Consider the following 5,000-nt stretch of genomic DNA (forward strand, 5'->3'; position numbering starts at 1 on the left):
ACTGATTCAATTTGCAGTTTATAGCTAGTTTGAAACTCAAGTACAGGAAAACCTAACACAAGTAAGAGCAAGAAAACAAAAAAAGTGAAAATTTAACATTATATACTTCCTGATAACACAGTTAGAGTGGTAAATTTCATTTTTTTTATAGAAAAATTACAGAAATCTATAATTTAGAGAAGGCAAATATAAAGGACCTACCTAGTTTCCCTTATAAAAGTACTTTCTTTCAAAAAATGGTTAAAAATGAAGAAGTAGGAGAAGCCTTATTGCAATATCAGTCTGAGTTCAATCCCTAATCCCACCAACAGTTCCAGAACCTTGATTTAATTTCTGTCCTTTCTATAGTAATATATTTAGAATAGTATAATATAACTGAACATGAAACATGTGTACTTTAATACTCACCCTCATTGATAATTAAATAAGGAAAAACATCACTTAAAAAGTGATACTTTAACATTATAAACTTCCTGATAGCACAGTTAGAGTGGCAGATTTCATTTTTTTGATAGAGATTTTTACAGAAATCTATAATTTATAGAAGGCAAATATAAAGGACCTACCTAGTTTCTCTTAAAAAAGTACTTTCTTTCCCAAATGGTTAAACTGAAGAAGTAGGAGAAGCCTTATTACAATAACAGTCTGAGTTCAATCCCTAATCCCACCAACAGTTCCAGAACCTCAATTTAATTTCTGTCCTTTCTATAGTAATATATTTAGAATAGTATAATATAACTGAACATGAAACATGTGTACTTTAATACTCACCCTCTTTGATAATTAAATAAGGAATTATTAAGCAATTACATTGCAGTATTCTGGAACTGTTGTTGTAATTGGGGGTTGATCTCAGACTGATTTTTCAACTAGGCCATTCGAATTTATGCATCAAACATTAATTTTGAACATCTGAGCCCACAAGCCCAAAAATCAAAATGTCAAATTTTATTAGCAATAATATACTGTTGTCAGCTACTTTTTTAAGTAATTTATATAGGTTTGTTACTAAGAATTTGTATTTTCTTAGTTCTGTTTGGTCTCCCAAAATATAAAGTCACAATATGTCCTGATGTCACTATAACTGACCAAATTGGAGCTTTAGATGATCAAAGTTCCCTTTTGAGCATGCTCACAGCTTACACCTATGTTATCTCTGCAATCAAGCCCAGATTAATAACTCCAAAGCATCACCATAAATATACATATTTATTTTTTATCCTATAAGACAACATATATAGTACAAACACCTATACTTTCAGACTGCAATGTGAATGTTTTTAAAATCTTGTACGCAATTGGGGGTATAGCTCAGTGGAAGAGCATTCGACTGCAGATCGAGAGGTCCCTGGTACAAATCCGGGTGCCCCCTTTACCAAAATTTTAAAGTGTAAAGGTACTGATTCAATTTGCAGTTTATAGCTAGTTTGAAACTTAAGTACAGGAAAAGCTAACACAAGTAAGAGCAAGAAAACAAAAAAAGTGAAACTTTAACATCATATACTTCCTGATAACACATGCAGGAGTGGTAAATTTCATTTTTTTTATAGAAATTTTTACAGAAATCTATAATTTAGAGAACGCAAATATAAAGGACCTACCTAGTTTCTCTTATAAAAGTACTTTCTTTCAAAAAAGGGTTAAAAATGAAGAAGTAGGAGAAGCCTTATTGCAATATCAGTCTGAGTTCAATCCCTAATCCCACCAACAGTTCCAGAACCTTGATTTAATTTCTGTCATTTCTATAGTAATATATTTAGAATAGTATAATATAACTGAACATGAAACATGTGTACTTTAATACTCACCCTCATTGATAATTAAATAAGGAAAAACATCACTTAAATAGTGCTACTTTAACATTATAAACTTCCTGATAGCACAGTTAGAGTGGCAGATTTCATTTTTTTTATAGAGATTTTTACAGACATCTATAATTTATAGAAGGCAAATATAAAGCACCTACCTAGTTTCTCTTAAAAAAGTACTTTCTTTCCCAAATGGTTAAACTGAAGAAGTAGGAGAAACCTTATTACAATAACAGTCTGAGTTCAATCCCTAATCCCACCAACAGTTCCAGAACCTCAATTTAATTTCTGTCCTTTCTATAGTAATATATTTAGAATAGTATAATATAACTGAACATGAAACATGTGTACTTTAATACTCACCCTCATTGATAATTAAATAAGGAAAAACATCACTTAAATAGTGATACTTTAACATTATAAACTTCCTGATAGCACAGTTAAAGTGGCAGATTTCATTTTTTTTATAGAGATTTTTACAGAAATCTATAATTTATAGAAGGCAAATATAAAGGCCCTACCTAGTTTCTCTTAAAAAAGTACTTTCTTTCCCAAATGGTTAAACTGAAGAAGTAGGAGAAGCCTTATTACAATAACAGTCTGAGTTCAATCCCTAATCCCACCAACAGTTCCAGAACCTCAATTTAATTTCTGTCCTTTCTATAGTAATATATTTAGAATAGTATAATATAACTGAACATGAAACATGTGTACTTTAATACTCACCCTCTTTGATAATTAAATAAGGAATTATTAAGCAATTACATTGCAGTATTCTGGAACTGTTGTTGTAATTGGGGGTTGATCTCAGACTGATTTTGCAACTAGGCCATTCAAATTTTTGCATCAAACCTCAATTTTGAACATCTGAGCCCACAAGCCCAAAAATCAAAATGTCCTATTTTATTAGCAATAATATACTGTTGTCAGCTACTTTTTGAAATAATTTATATAGGTTTGTTACTAAGAATTTGTATTTTCTTAGTTCTGTTTGGTCTCCCAAAATATAAAGTCACAATATGTCCTGATGTCACTATAACTGACCAAATTGGAGCTTTAGATGATCAAAGTTCCCTTTTGAGCATGCTCACAGCTTACACCTATGTGAACTCTGCAATCAAGCCCAGATAAATAACTCCAAAGCATCACCATAAATATACATATTAATTATTTATCCTATAAGACAACATATATAGTACAAACACCTATACTTTCAGACTGCAATGTGAATGTTTTTAAAATCTTGTACGCAATTGGGGGTATAACTCAGTGGTAGAGCATTCGACTGCAGATCGAGAGGTCCCTGGTTCAAATCCGGGTGCCCCTTTTACCAAAATTTTAAAGTGTAAAGGTACTGATTCAATTTGCAGTTTATAGCTAGTTTGAAACTCAAGTACAGGAAAAGCTAACACAAGTAAGAGCAAGAAAACAAAAAAAGTGAAACTTTAACATTATATACTTCCTGATAATACAGTTAGAGTGGTAAATTTCATTTTTTTTATAGAAATTTTTACAGAAATCTATAATTTAGAGAAGGCAAATATAAAGGACCTACCTAGTTTCTCTTTTAAAAGTACTTTCTTTCAAAAAATGGTTAAAAATGAAGAAGTAGGAGAAGCCTTATTGCAATATCAGTCTGAGTTCAATCCCTAATCCCACCAACAGTTCCAGAACCTTGATTTAATTTCTGTCCTTTATATAGTAATATATTTAGAATAGTATAATATAACTGAACATGAAACATGTGTACTTTAATACTCACCCTCATTGATAATTAAATAAGGAAAAACATCACTTAAATAGTGCTACTTTAACATTATAAACTTCTTGATAGCACAGTTAGAGTGGCAGATTTCATTTTTTTGATAGAGATTTTTACAGAAATCTATAATTTATAGAAGGCAAATATAAAGGACCTACCTAGTTTCTCTTAAAAAAGTACTTTCTTTCCCAAATGGTTAAACTGAAGATGTAGGAGAAGCCTTATTACAATAACAGTCTGAGTTCAATCCCTAATCCCACCAACAGTTCCAGAACCTCAATTTAATTTCTGTCCTTTCTATAGTAATATATTTAGAATAGTATAATATAACTGAACATGAAACATGTGTACTTTAATACTCACCCTCATTGATAATTAAATAAGGAAAAACATCACTTAAATAGTGATACTTTAACATTATAAACTTCCTGATAGCACAGTTAGAGTGGCAGATTTCATTTTTTTGATAGAGATTTTTACAGAAATCTATAATTTATAGAAGGCAAATATAAAGGACCTACCTAGTTTCTCTTAAAAAAGTACTTTCTTTCCCAAATGGTTAAACTGAAGAAGTAGGAGAAGCCTTATTACAATAGCAGTCTGAGTTCAATCCCTAATCCCACCAACAGTTCCAGAACCTCAATTTAATTTCTGTCCTTTCTATAGTAATATATTTAGAATAGTATAATATAACTGAACATGAAACATGTGTACTTTAATACTCACCCTCTTTGATAATTAAATAAGGAATTATTAAGCAATTACATTGCAGTATTCTGGAACTGTTGTTGTAATTGGGGGTTGATCTCAGACTGATTTTGCAACTAGGTCATTCGAATTTATGCATCAAACATTAATTTTGAACATCTGAGCCCACAAGCCCAAAAATCAAAATGTCCTATTTTATTAGCAATAATATACTGTTGTCAGCTACTTTTTGAAATAATTTATATAGGTTTGTTACTAAGAATTTGTATTTTCTTAGTTCTGTTTGGTCTCCCAAAATATAAAGTCACAATATGTCATGATGTCACTATAACTGACCAAATTGGAGCTTTAGATGATCAAAGTTCCCTTTTGAGCATGCTCACAGCTTACACCTATGTGAACTCTGCAATCAAGCCCAGATTAATAACTCCAAAGCATCACCATAAATATACATATTAATTTTTTATCCTATAAGACAACATATATAGTACAAACACCTATACTTTCAGACTGCAATGTGAATGTTTTTAAAATCTTGTACGCAATTGGGGGTATATCTCAGTGGTAGAGCATTCGACTGCAGATCGAGACGTCCCTGGTTCAAATCCGGGTGCCCCCTTTACCAAAATTTTAAAGTGTAAAGGTACTGATTCAATTTGCAGTTTATAGCTAGTTTGAAACTTAAGTACAGGAAAAGCTAACACAAGTAAGAGCAAGAAAAC

General features: G+C 31.1%; 3 non-coding genes across 3 annotated transcripts; all 3 read left to right on the plus strand.

Moving 5' to 3' along the window:
• The first annotated feature begins 1,300 nt into the window (after positions 1 to 1,300).
• On the plus strand, positions 1,301 to 1,372 carry TRNAC-GCA (transfer RNA cysteine (anticodon GCA)). Its single transcript has one exon. It is a non-coding gene; the product is annotated as a tRNA-Cys (tRNA).
• Positions 1,373 to 3,063: 1,691 nt separating this feature from the next.
• TRNAC-GCA (transfer RNA cysteine (anticodon GCA)) lies at positions 3,064 to 3,135 on the plus strand. The gene has a single exon. It is a non-coding gene; the product is annotated as a tRNA-Cys (tRNA).
• A 1,690-nt stretch (positions 3,136 to 4,825) lies between these two features.
• Positions 4,826 to 4,897, plus strand: TRNAC-GCA (transfer RNA cysteine (anticodon GCA)). The gene has a single exon. It is a non-coding gene; the product is annotated as a tRNA-Cys (tRNA).
• The last annotated feature ends 103 nt before the right edge of the window (positions 4,898 to 5,000 follow it).

The sequence above is a fragment of the Taudactylus pleione genome, unplaced genomic scaffold, assembly GCF_031769625.1.
Source record: "Taudactylus pleione unplaced genomic scaffold, aTauple2 ptg000021l, whole genome shotgun sequence".
Lineage (NCBI taxonomy): Eukaryota > Metazoa > Chordata > Amphibia > Anura > Myobatrachidae > Taudactylus > Taudactylus pleione.